The 13,615-nt window shown below is 58.4% G+C and overlaps 1 long non-coding RNA gene across 1 annotated transcript; it reads right to left on the bottom strand.

Annotated features, from left to right (window-relative positions):
- Positions 1-1,321: 1,321 nt before the first annotated feature.
- On the bottom strand, positions 1,322-12,694 carry LOC137153571 (uncharacterized). Its single transcript, XR_010919892.1, has 3 exons — positions 12,573-12,694; positions 11,267-11,376; positions 1,322-1,446 (listed from the first exon to the last, which is right to left on the bottom strand). It is a non-coding gene; the product is annotated as an uncharacterized lncRNA (long non-coding RNA).
- Positions 12,695-13,615: the final 921 nt, after the last annotated feature.

Raw genomic sequence — 13,615 nt, 5'->3', positions numbered from 1 at the left:
AGCATGCATGGGTGGGGGGGCTGACAGCTTGTGAAACCCCCCCGTAATAACCTCATGGCCCCCTGAGAGCTCATGATCCCCAGTCTGAGAAGCCCCGCTTGCGGTGACTGTCTTCAGAGCGCGATGACGTACAGCACCTAGCTGCTCTGTGCAGGCCCTGCTGACAAACAAGGCGCCAGCCCAGCCGGGCCTTCACAGGGCAGCTGTAGCACAACGCTGGGGAGCGCTCTGCAGCTTACATGTCACCAGTCACCCCCAGGACACGACAGCCCAGGTGGGGCCAGGGGCCCCACAAAGAGGGGGCCTCTCTGACAACTGGGCCCATAAAGTTATCCTACGTGTGATCTGAACTGTGAACATTCAGACAGCATCCCAGTAATCTAGAGCAACAAACGCTGATGGGAGAAGATGCAGAAGGGAGACAAAGGCCAAATTAGAGCAGACAAAAAGGCCGACTGATCTAATCCAAGGGCTGTGTTAAGATCACGCTGGTAAACAACAGGCGTGTGGGATCAGTGAACCAAAGCTGGTATGTAGGAAATTAGGCTTAATTGCTGGACAATGTAATGAGGGGCCAGGCTAGTTGGCCTACCGCTCCCTTTTGGGGCCCTCAGAAAGAGACCCGGGGGGGGGGGCGGGAAGCTGGCCACACAGCGTGGGCTAACTGACTGAAAGACAAACGAGAGGGAAGAAGTGAGCTTCACAGGCTGCCGCCCCTCCGTCTCCTGTCCCCTGGGATCCATGGTAAGGACACTGTCTCTCCTTCATGCTGATCCCGAGAGGTGTCCTGACTGGCCGGGCCAGAGACAGGGATCAGGATGACATCCTGTGATGGAGGGGGAATTTTCTGGAATATTTTGCGTTTCCCCTATGTGCTGCATGGTTAACTAGGCGGTGGGAAAAGGTTGTTTGCTCTCTGCAGAGAACCAGGGATGCAGGTGTGATTGATGCCTCACCGTCTTGGGCCTGGGTCCCAGGTCCCATGTCCGTGAAGAGTCCAAGAAGACGGTGGCCACTCCAATTGCCTGGACATGTGGTTCCTAGCAACTAACAACCATGGATGGCCGCCGCTCGGCAGGAAGCCAGCTGTGTTTTCCCAGGAATAAGAACAAAGGACTGAAGAGAGGCCGGATGGGGGCTTGTTAAGAATGGACTGCTAGAAGCTTGAGACTCTCCTTAACGGGGACAGAAGAGGGATCAGAGGGCTCTGGGCTGACCAAGATGATTGTACGTTTCCTTCCAGGTCTCTGGGAATAAAGGGCAACTCCAATCACGTGGAAGGTTTAGCTTCGCTTTCATTTAACAGTATGAGCAGCTACTTCTCCAGGGGTGTTCAGCAAAATCCTCTGGGCAAGTGTGTGGGTTAAATGTTCTCTGCCTGGAGCCATGCACTGAATTCATTCCCACTGATGCACCCGCTTCTTCAAACCCAGAAGACAGCACATGCTGGGGGAGAAGAAAAGGCGAAGCGTTGTCATTCCAACACTGCAGGCAGAGCAGCCACAACCTCTGCACGCCTAGCTGCATGGTCTGGGATAGCGTTGGGCTGGTTTTGGTGCCTTGTCTCCAGGCAGGCTGGGCTGCTTACACGGACTCAGCCTGCTCCGCTACCCAGGGCACAGGGATTGTGCTGCTTGGCTAATTTCGAAGTCAGTGGGTCTGAAGTTAGTCCAGTTGCACGCTGGGTCTGTTGCTCTTTACACAGCAAAAATAATCATAAAAATAATAGGAAGAAACCACCCGGGCACAGTGGGCACCAAATAACCATGTCTGCCTAACCACAGACAAATGCAAGGCCTAGCTACGTATCCCCCTGCCATTCTGGCAGGGCACTGGGTGGGTTCAGAGCAGAGAAGACAGAGAGCGCCACGAGAATACTCACAAACTACTTAAAGGGATATTACCCCATTTTTGTACACTACAAAGCCAGAGCAGCGTGGGAGCAGCGGGCTGTGTGGGGGGTTGCTCAGATCTGACACCCTAAGGGCTGGTCAGAATCCAGGTGATCCAGCGCCCCTCCCAGTCAGGCCCTGGCTGGGGTATTTGGGGATATCCCTCGCAGGCCACACACAAAGGTCCCCATGAGCCCCTGCACTTCTTCTCAGACAGCATCCTCCCTGGCCCTCTGAACCAGAGCCATCCCATCAGCAGCTGGTCAAACTGCTCTCATTGTTTTCTATGACAACCGGCTTTTTAGTGAAACAGAACATTTCTTGCAAAAATTTCCTTTAATGTGGGGGTTTTTTTGTGGGGGAGGGGTTTGATCAAAAACATGAAAAACCCCATGAAACATTTTGCCAGGAGAAAGAAATGCTTGCTTTCACCTACTTTTTTTGACAGAAAATCAAATCTATTCCCCGACCAGCCCCATTCCCATCCGGCTCCACTAGGATGGCCCCTCTGAAACGCAGCAAACCTGGCCCCCCCCACCCTCCCTCCCCTCAAAAGCCAGCCACTGGCTACTCCCCAAAACACAAATGGCCACCTCCCCCCAACAAAAACCAGCCACCGGCCATCCTCCCCCACTGAACTAAAACCAGCCTTTTCCCTCCTGCCACCAGCAAAAACTGGCCACTAAGCATACCTCCCCCCAACCCCCAGCACCACCAGCACCACAACGGCTCCTGGAGCAGACCACAGCTATGAAGTGCTGCCGTTCAGAGAACACACACACGACGCAGTCCGTCCGTGCTGATGTTATTTTATGTGTGTGCTAATATCGCAGCGCAGCCTGGCCTACAGGGCATGGCATGAGCCGTGGTGTGCGCGCGAACGTGTCCCAGTGAAAGACTCCGGCACATTAAACCTCGTGTGTGATCAAGCAGCACAAAACCGGCCGGCTGCCAGCTCTACGCTGCAGAGCCACTGTCCCAACTGCAGGCCTGCTCCTCTTCGCCTCAGTCCAGTGTCTGCCAGGGACCCACAGGTCTCAACTCAGACCGGCCCCGCCTGTGCCAGGCCTCAGGCCCAGCCTGTCTGGTTTATGACCATTGCTGGATGACCCCAGTCACCCCTCAGCCACTGAGCAGGACGGCGCAGCAGGCCACGGGGGGTGGGGGTGTGTGTGTGGGGGGGGACTCATGAATGAATGGCGGGGGGAGTTTGGGGTGAATGACTGGGAGAGACCCAGCCAGGAGCAGCGTGTGTGTGCGTGTGCGTGTGCGTGCATGCACAGGAGAGCACGTGTCAGGCAGTGCAGCTGCTCGCTGGAGTGGGGCGAGGCGCTAGTGTGTGTTTGCCGTCACACTCACGGGGTAGGAGCTCGGCAGTGAGCCGGGGAACGTCTCTGGCAGTGTTGCAAGGCTGCTGGTGCCTTTGCGCTGGCCAGGACTGGAGTGTTCTAGTCCCTTGTCAAGTGGCTCCAGATATGGGGGCAGGGCCGGGGCAGGGCTGGGGCTAGGTGCCCCTGCTCTGCAGCAGGGTGATTTCATTAGAGACCTGGGAGCTTCTGCCAGGAGGTGGCTCCCTGCAGGGGAATTCCCCATGAGAGCCCAGCCTGGCCTATAAGGAAATGCAGCAGCTGCTGCTGATTCCTAGACCCAGGCGTAGGCCCAGGTGGGTCAGAGGGTGAGCGCACTGCTGTGGGGAACGCTGATGTCCCTCCTAGTGTCTGTGCCTACCTCGCCAACCTGCCCTGGGTACAGGGTGAGGCCCGGCTCCACTCACAGTCCTGTGCCAGTCCCACCTGCCTGGGTAGGGAGGTGTGACTCCTGCCCCCCTCCCGGCCCCCCTGTGCCCACCCCCAGCCCTAGGTTTAGGGGTTTGGCCCCGCATGTCTTTCTGCCTGGCACAGTTCGGCATTGCCAGCCACTGAGCACACAGCAGGTGCTCCGCACGGCTCCAGCTGCTGCTGGCACGTTTGCTGTGTCATCAATTATTCAGGGCCGAGAGGCAGAGCGAGGGGGCTGCTGAGACATAAAGAGGCGAGGCTGCTGCAGAATTCATGCCTCCCTGGATCATGGCCCTGAGCGAGCCAGTGGCAACTCCCAGTGCTCGACCTTCCAAAGCTTCGTAGTGCTCCCCAGCCAGCGAAACAGCAGGGTGGGGGGTGGGCTGGGGCAAGCTGGGGAGAACACGGCGTGGGACAGAGAGGATCGGGTTGTGTAACCAAACGAGCAGTGGAAACCAGGCGGCACAACGCCCAATCCAAAGCAGAGAGGAGCCACCACACAGCCACAGACTGTCACAAACGTTTCTAGCCAGCGTCCCACACACCGGGGAGAGCGAGCGAGTGATTCCCTGGAACCCTCAGGAATCGTGAGCGATGCCCTGGGGACAAGTCGTGCCAGTCCCTCTGAGCTGGCCAGCGACGCAGAGATGGCCCCGCAGTGCACAGCCAGCTGCCAGCAGGTCGGGACTGGAAATGGACAGGAACGACAGGCCTGGGCTCAGAGCTGAGGAGGGAGGCCCCTGCCCTGCAGGCTGACACTTCGCAACATGGGGCAGCGTGTCCTGCCCATCCAGCCAAGTGAACGGGGGCGGGGAGGTTGCTGAAGCTAGTGTGTGACCCTTCTGCCAGGTGCGTCGGCAGCCACCAGGGCTGGGTTCAAGAGCTAGCGGTTCCTCTTCCACACTGCAACACAGCACTGGCTCGAGCCCACCCAGTAACTGGGACAATCACACGTCACCCCCGGCTCCTGCAAGAGGCCAAACTTCCCCTCGTGCAAGCACGGCATCTGTGTGCAGCAAAGAGACGTTTAATAAGCAAGGGGAATAAGCCAGCATTAACTTGGGGAAAGCCCACAAGCAGGATCCAGAGCATAAAACCAGGAGAGTACGCTGGGCACTGTCTTTTGCCGCAGGTTCCTAAGTCCAACAACCAAAAGTTCCTTTAAAGTTCCTCTCCCTCCACCGCACCCCACTCACAGTTGTTGTCCTCGGTCATTGAAGACCCAGAATCAGCGGTGCATCTGCATGAGTTCACGGGCCACCTGAAGGGAAGGCACCTTGCTTTCGCCACTGCCCGGGAGCTTGCTCTGGCGTCAGCCACCCCGCTGGGCACTCACCACTTCTACGGCCACCGTCTGGCGGCTCCACCCTGCCAACCACTTGCCGCACTGCTCCGCACCCTCGGTCCCACCACGTAGCACAGCGCTCAGTGAGTACAGCTGTTCGTGGGGGACCCTCACTGATAGTGCAGACCGCGCAGTCTCTTGCTTCAGAGACACTGTCCCAACGCAGGTCTGGTGCTTAGACTTGGTTATCAGCGATTTCAGCTCTACTGGTCTGCAACAAAAGACTCTCAGGTCACGTCTACATGCACGCGCTTACAGCAGCATAGCTGTACCGGTGCAGCTGCTTGCCGCAAGATCCCCTGTGTAGCTGCTCTGTGCTGACGGGAAATGGCTTTCCCAGTGACATGATAAAAGCACCCCAGTGAGCGGTGGGAGCAGCTCTCCTGCTGGGCCAGCACTATGCACACCGCCACTTATGCTGGCAGAACGTATGGCACTTGGGAGCTGAGTATTTTTTTCACACCTCTGAGCGGCACAAGTGTGGTGTACATATTGCCCTCGCGAGCTGTCATCACCCCATGGAGTGGAAGAATCACATGGTGTCTGGGACCCTGAGCCAGCACCCACAACACCAGGTACAAACACCCATCCCCCCCGGTCCCCCGGCCCCTGCCTAGCAGTGCAGTTCGGTTGAGAGTGAGTCCCGCAGTCAGCGCATGCCAGGCAGAGTTCTGCTGCCTGGACTCACAGAACAAGGCCAACAACCCTCTATTACCTCTGCCCCCATAGCCATGTGACTTGTGGGCCAGCACCTGCCAGGAGGGATCATTTGGGCACAGCAACTCCAACAGGCGGCGCGTCTAGGCAGGGCGGGTGTGTCCGTGCGAACAAGGGCAGCTCCTGACGTCCTCTTCCCCAGCTCATCACGAGGTGTCAGGGGAGAGCTCAGTCAGACCCTGCTCCCGTGTGCATGTGCTTGGACACATGCGTGTGTGTCTGCATGCCTCCATGTGAGTGTGCGTGTGTGAGTGCACATGTGTGTCTGCATGCCTCCATGTGAGTGTGCATGTGTGAGTGCAAATGTGTGTCTGCATGCCTCCATGTGAGTGTGCATGTGTGAGTGCACATTTGTGTCTGCATATCTCCATGTGAGTGTGCATGTGTGAGTGCAAATGTGTCTGCATATCTCCATGTGAGTGTGCATGTGTGAGTGCAAATGTGTCTGCATATCTCCATGTGAGTGTGCATGTGTGAGTGCAAATGTGTGTCTGCATGCCTCCATGTGAGTGTGCATGTGTGAGTGCAAATGTGTGTCTGCATGCCTCCATGTAAGTGTGCATGTGTGAGTGCACATGTGTGTCTGCATGCCTCCATGTAAGTGTGCATGTGTGAGTGCAAATGTGTGTCTGCATGCCTCCATGTGAGTGTGCATGTGTGAGTGCAAATGTGTGTCTGCATGCCTCCATGTGAGTGTGCATGTGTGAGTGCACGTGTGTCTGCATGCCTCCATGTGAGTGTGCATGTGTGAGTGCACGTGTGTGTCTGCATATCTCCATGTGAGTGTGCATGTGTGAGTGCATGTGTGTCTGCATGCCTCTATGTGAGTGTGCATGTGTGAGTGCAAATGTGTGTCTGCATGCCTCCATGTGAGTGTGCATGTGTGAGTGCAAATGTGTGTCTGCATGCCTCCATGTGAGTGTGCATGTGTGAGTGCACGTGTCTGCATGCCTCCATGTGAGTGTGCATGTGTGAGTGCACGTGTCTGCATGCCTCCATGTGAGTGTGCATGTGTGAGTGCACGTGTGTCTGCATGCCTCCATGTGAGTGTGCATGTGTGAGTGCACGTGTCTGCATGCCTCCATGTGAGTGTGCATGTGTGAGTGCACGTGTCTGCATGCCTCCATGTGAGTGTGCATGTGTGAGTGCACGTGTGTCTGCATGCCTCCATGTGAGTGTGCATGTGTTAGTGCACATGTGTGTCTGCATGCCTCCATGTGAGTTTTGCGACTATGCGGGTCCTGCATCTGAGCAGCTTCAGCGCCCCCATCCCTCCTGCTCATGCACTGCTGAGCGGCTCCGGCTCTTGCCGGGTGATGCACAGCTCTGGCTCTGGCTCTGGCTCCGGCTCCGGCTCCGGCTCCAAGCTGACTCGGGATTTTTTCTTCCAAGCAGCCAGGAGAGGGAGCCGCTGACTCACGTAAAGCGCCCAACACCCGCCCATCTCCTGTGCCCTGGCCTGGAGCTGCCGCACAAGCCCCCGGAGCCGGAGCTAGGCATGAGCCGACTGAGCAATTGCCGAGGGCCCCGAGCAGCTCAAGGGGCCCTGCTTGCCCCCATTATAAGAACTTGCCTGTTTTAGTGTTGTGGGGTGGCCCCCCAAATATTCCTGCTTCGGGCTAGCACTGGCACTGCCTTATCCCCGCCCCCACCTGCCCCATCCCCATCCCCGCGCCCCATCCCCAGCCCTGCCCCTCCCCCATCTCCCCACAACACCAACCCCAGCCTTAACCCCACCCCCACCTGCCCCCCCACTCCCAATACCAGCCCCAGCCCCTCCCCTCCCCGCCGCCCACCGCTGACACCAAGCCCAGCCCTAACTCCCCGGGGCAGGGTCCCAGTCCATGACAGTGGGCAGGGGGCACATCCCAGAGGCACCGCGCTGGCCCCAGGGAGCGCGAGGCTGGTAGCCTTGCTGGCCTGCCCCCGTCTGGCTGGCACATGGCAGTGCCCTGCTCAGTTGCCAGCTCTGCCCAGCCTGCTAGAGCGCAGCCAGAGCGCAGCCCGTTGGTGCCGTTTCCTGACACGGTGGGTGCACGCCTTGCCCTGCAGTGCAACAGCAAAGGGGCCGGCGCAGGCAGCTCAGCTCCCAGCCAGCCCCAGGCCTGGGCCCTTCGGAGCCCGCCTCACCTGGGGCTGCAGCACACGGCTGGCCCCAGCTAAGGACGCCGGGTTCTCGCCGGGGGCAGGAAGCCTGGGTTGAGACAGTGCACGCTGGATCCCCCAGGGCACGGGCCCCCCTCGAGAGGGGGCAGTCCCTGTAAATGGAGCACGGCGTGTGCTGGAGCTGGGGGTGAGGCTGTGCACGCTGGATCCCCCAGGGCACAGGCCCCCCCCCGAGAGATGGGGCAGGCCCTGTAAATGGAGCACGGTGTGAGCGCAGGGGGTGGGGGTGGTGCTGAGACAGTGCACGCTGGATCCCCAGGGCACAGGGCCCCGAGAGAGGGGGCAGGCCCTGTAAATGGAGCACGGCGTGGGCTGGGGCTGGTGCACGCTGGAGCCTGCTGATATAACTCAAGGACTGTGTAAGGTCATGCTGGGTAAACAAGAGACTTGTGAGACCGATAATCAGGAAACCAGAACAGGTGTGTCAGAAATTAGGCGCAATTGGTGGACAAAAGAATGAGGGGACGGGTGATTTGGCCCATCACTCCCCTGAGATTTTGTCACCCGGCCTCATTCTGTCCTTTTCCTTCCCCACCCTTTCTTTTCTTTCCTATTTCTCTCCTTTCGCCCTCTGTTTAATGAGTCTGGCTTAGCTGCCCAGGACGGCGTGTGTGCTAAGATTGCTGTGCGCTGGACACTGAAAAGCAAAGCAGCCTGACGCCGGGGCACATTGGTTACATTTCAGAGGGGCTGATCAGACCATGGGCTTTTCTCCTGCGGCGAGGTTACGAGTCAGAGTCAGCAGCAGCGATAGACGCTGCATTTTCTATCTTTGCTGTTCTTTTCTCTCCCCTTGTATGTGTTTGTCTCATTGTGTCTTCTTAGGAAATGAGATCAGACTTTAACAACAGCCACAATAACAGCTCCAGCCCATCTCAGCTAACGTTTTCTCTTCTCCCCCAAAAGGACAGCTATTATCATCTTTAATACCATCTAAGAGATTGTCTGATAAGGGCCTTTTTCCTTCTGCAAATTCTCTCCTGCTAAAGGGAACAAAGGGTGTTGCTGAAATAAAAGCCTTACTTTATACCTTCGATTTCAAACACTTTAACTGGATTCCCGTCTTTTCTGTCGCTTTGGTAGCAGATGAAAAGGGTTTGAGCGGTGTGTTCGACCTGGCACTGTGCAGGCTGGGATTGCGGTGTACCAGACCTGGCGCTTGTTTAACACCGGTTAACGCTGAACAGGTTCAAGGGCATGTTAACACCGTTCACCCATTGGGCAGGACTCAGGGAGCAGGCGTCTGCTACAGCCCCATGTGGCTTGGGCGAGTGCTGTGCTGGGACCCCACTAGGGGTGGCTGGAGAGCTGAGGGCCCAGATGTGGGCACGCTGGGAATGGGGCCGGGGCTGGGGTTTGGGGAGTTTCTGAGTGTTCTCAACTCCGCAGCCATTGCTGCACGTCACCTCTCCCGGGCTCCAGGCTCCAGCCACGCAGCAGGCAGCAGGCAGGCCCCCTGGTCAGGACTGGGTGCCGGGGAGACCCCTGCCATGGCAGAGCGCCTCAGTGGTGAGGGCAGGCCGGCCCCTCGGTTGCAGCGTAGTGGCTCAGGCCAGGCATAAGAAAAATGCTGTCAGAGAAGAGATGGCTGCAGCAGCACCTCAAGGAGGCCCAGCCGCATACAGCCGGGCTAGGCCTGCCCTCCTGTGCTGGAAGTGGGGATTGTCTGCAGTGTGTTCATGACCTCTGTTCCTGTCCCCTTGGGGTGCTGACGGGGCACAGGGCTGCCCCTGGCAACGCAGGAACCATGAACCGCTCGTACGGGAGTGGCTGGGACCAGCCCGTCACCGGTGGGAGACCCTAGAGACACTGGAAACCCACAGACTGAACAACTGACGCCTCGCAACGGGTGAACTCAGCCCGGCCTGGCAGCACAAGGGCAATGGGCGGCGCTGGCAGGAGACACAGACGTGCTGGGCTCCAAACCTCGCACCTGGGACAAAGACAAGCGAAAAGGAAACAGAGATGGTTCCCCCAGCAGCCAGACTCAGGGAGCCTGTGTCTTACCGTGCACATCGCTGGGCTCCCCAGGAGCGGAAACCAGGGGCAGATGGGGGGGCGGGGAGCTGTAGGTGACTAGGAAGAAGAACTCCCCCCGCCTGTTACCCCTGTGTAGGGGGTGATACCGTCCCACCCGGCAGGGGGAGCCGGCGCCGTACTGATTGCGCTGGGGGGCTGGAGCGGGAGAGGCAGGTACCGAGTGGCGGGTAAGTGTGGGGGGCAGAGGAGGCAGCCAGGCTCCGCAGCCACCATGAGCACCAGAAAGTGCCCGGGGTGCAGGAGGAGGAAAGAGACGTGTCCCCTCCACAGGTACAGACCTCCCCCCGGGGCAGCTGGAGGGCAGCGCTGTCTGTGGGAGCCAGGGACCCCTCCTGCCCTGCACGGGGGGCACGTGAGGGCTGGGGAGGGTGCAAATGCAAGCACTGGCCCCCGGGCACCGGAGAACCGCTGAACGCCACCGCAGCCCCAACTCTGTTTTGGAAAGTTTTCCTGGCATCGCTTGCTGCGGTGCACCGCTCCCTGCGTGGCGTGAACCTCTGCACGGGAATCTCTCACGGCTGGACTTGCTGGGCAGAGCTCCCAGGGAGAAAGGAGCAAAGAGAACCCCTGGCAGAGAGTCCCAGACATGGGGGCTCACACCGGCTGTGGCGCTACAGACAGCTGGGCAGACATTCGTGCGCAAGCCTCAGGCGAGCAGAGGGTTTAGTGCCTGGGAATAAATGCACTGGACGCTTCCCCGCCCACGGAGCGATGCCGCGAGTTCAAAGCAAACACAGTCCAGGAAACAGAAATCAATACAAAATGAGGGAAAATGGGACAGGTGAATGGAAAACACCCAGCGCCGCCCCCTGGCCCGGGACCCCAGCCAGCATCTCTGGGGCAGGAGGGACGCCCCCAGCCTGCCTCTCACACGTCCCAGGCCCCTGCCCAGGCCCGGCTGCGCTGCAGGGAGGCCGCGGGTCGGACACGGGCTCAGGCGGTGGATGCAGGGACCGAAGGTGAGGCGTCCTGCAGACACCCAGCTGTGGCGCCCCCAGGGTTTGCTAAGCAGAGGGCGGGTGCTCCGGGCACTCACCTGGCTGAAGTACTGGAGCCACCAGGGATGTGGTCCAATGCCCAGGCCCAGGCCACGGGAGCCGTTGCACTCCAAGGTTAGCGCCCCAGAGGTTTCTGGGCCCTTGGAAGGCCCCAGCACAGCAGAACCCACCCTGGGGAACCTCTCTGGGCTGCCAGCATGCCTGGAGCCGGCTCGGCCTCAGCCCGGCCCCACCCAGCCACCGTGCTGGGAACGTCCAGCCCCCAGAACTCAGGGAAATGCCCTCCCTAGCCCCAGTGGGGGGCAATGCAAAGGGCTTGTCTACACTTACCATGCTACAGCAGTGCTGCTGCAGGCTTCAGTGCAGACCCTTCCTGCGCCAACAGGAGGGGCATTGAATTCTCCCACCCCTGAGCGCCGGAGTTCCTCCGCCCTCAGGTCCTAGGAGAGACCAGAAAACGTGACACAAATCTCCACGCTCTGCCCCGGCTCTCATTCCCCAGCCAGCAGCGCCGGAGGGGCTGGGGAAGTCCGTAGGCAGGACTGTGCAGAGCTGCGGGGCAGACACCGTGTCAGGAGCTGGCGGCTGCATGGGCTCCTTTTCGTTCCCGGCAGATGGCAAGGACCCTCTCCGTGCCTGTCGGCACCACCCAGCTCGGCCCCACGCAAGGCCTGCGTGTGCTCAGACATGAGGGTGTCACGCTCAGCACAGCGCTGCCACGCCTCGGTCTGCTTGCTGCCGGGACCGCAAGGCTGGGCAGCCACCACCCCCTGTCCCCACACGGCAGCCGGCCCCCGGCTCAGCCAGACGGACCCTCAGCTGCAGCCACTGGGACGCGGGTGGCATGATTGGCCACAGCGCCTGGCAGGGGCAGGGAGGGCCGAGCGCGGGGCTGGGAGCCGGGCTGGTGTGTTTGGTAGTCCCCCAGCTGCATGTGCGAAGTGGAGTGAAGGTGCTCCAGGGTCTGGCTGGAGGTGCAGGTGCTCGGCTCTGGAGGGGGGCTGCAGCTGGAGCTCCAGCAGATCAGGCCCCAGGTGTCAGCTCTTACTGCTCTGGAGGATGGGGCAGGCAATGGGGGGAGAGCGGGGCTCTGGGAGGAGAGACACCGCCTGCCCCCAGGCCTGCGGGGAACCCGGCTCATCACAGCTCAGACTGTCCAACTTCCTGTGCGGGCTCCCAGGGGCCTTCGCGGCACTTCTCTGAACTGCAGCAGCCAGCGGGGCCTGGGGGAAGTGACTACGGGCTGGGGAACCTGCCCCTTCGTGGGGGGGCTGCTTCTGTTTGTCCTGGGGCAGCACCTGGGGGCCTCATGGGGTGGTGCCAGAAACTGCTCTCTGTCAGAATGGACTCCCGAGGTTGCCCTGAGCATGCTCATGCTGCTGTTCCTTTGCCCTCACTTGGAGTCAGATTCTGCTTCCGACTCTTTAGAGGCGTTAAAAAGGGGCAAAGGGGGCAAACTGGAGGGGGGATGGGCAGGGTCTGAGCAGGGGACAGAATTTTACTGGCCTGGGGGGTCAAGTAGGGAGGAAGGGGCAGGAGAGTGGCTGAGGGGCAAAATCCAAGCCGGGGGATAGGAGCTGGGGTTCAGCCCAGGGGTGAGGCACTGCCAGCCAGTGGCAGAGGGGGTAACACTCACCCCGATGGGATGAGCCACCAAATAGGGTGAGGGGCAGAGGGGCTTTTTTATCTCCCCTCTCACAGGACGATATGTCTCAGCACCCGCTTCCCAGGGCTCGGGTCTCCCAATGCCTAGACACGGCAGCTCCTCTCTGTCTGATGTAACGTGCTGAGGTGCTACAAGGTCAATGAAATATTTTACATTCACCCCATCAAAACCTGTGTGTCACACATTCTGAGTATTTAAAAGAATCCCTTATCAGTTTGTGTGTCTACAGAACGCCTCAGAACAGTGCACACATCTGTCTTTTCTGCTGCTGAGTCCCTGAATTGCTCCCTTCCTTCTAATCCGTTTGAAATGTAGTTTTGCTCCTTTTAAAATGTTACTTTGATTACTCTTACCACTTCATCATTCACCTGTGTTATCACTGTGCAGATGCATGTCACTGTGCTATTTATTTTAAATAGCAAATACTCATCACAAACGTTTATCAATAAATAGTTGGTATTGGCATTAGCAAGCACGGTTGTGTTCCTAGTCTAGCATTTGCTATGCTTTTACTGCGATTTTTAATTTGGAATTTTTTCTTCTTATTTTTATAGAACAAGTTTATTCTGCTGGATTATGTGACGTCCAGTGTGACCGATTTCCTGGCCTGGTGACAAAACTTCATTTGCATTTGATCCACCAATGGGGATTGCCTTTTGCAACTATTATTTTGCCTCCCAATCCAGCTCTTAGTGCTTTTTCACATGGCATTGCTTGTGTGTAGAACCTGATTCTCAGATAGTGAACACGGGCAGTATGCTATTTCATATGACATCCTTCTCCAGGGCAAAAATCTTCTCTACTTTTTGCTGACTGTAAGAACAACTATAGTGGGTCAGACCAATGGTCCATCTAGCCCTGCATTCTGTCTTCTGACAGTGGCCGGTGTCAGTGCTTCAAACGGATTGAACAGACCAGGGCAATTATCAAGTGATCCATCCCCTGTTGTCTACTCCCAGAACCTGGCAGTCAGAGGTTCATGCAGCCCTGATCATCTTGGCTAACAGGCACTG

The sequence above is a fragment of the Emydura macquarii genome, unplaced genomic scaffold (assembly GCF_026122565.2).
Source record: "Emydura macquarii macquarii isolate MOO-44397 ecotype Brisbane River unplaced genomic scaffold, CSIRO-AGI_Emac_v2 contig_6, whole genome shotgun sequence".
Classification (NCBI taxonomy): Eukaryota; Metazoa; Chordata; order Testudines; family Chelidae; genus Emydura; species Emydura macquarii.
The sequence above is the reverse complement of the archived record's forward strand: the minus strand, read 5'-3'. Positions and strand labels throughout refer to the sequence as shown.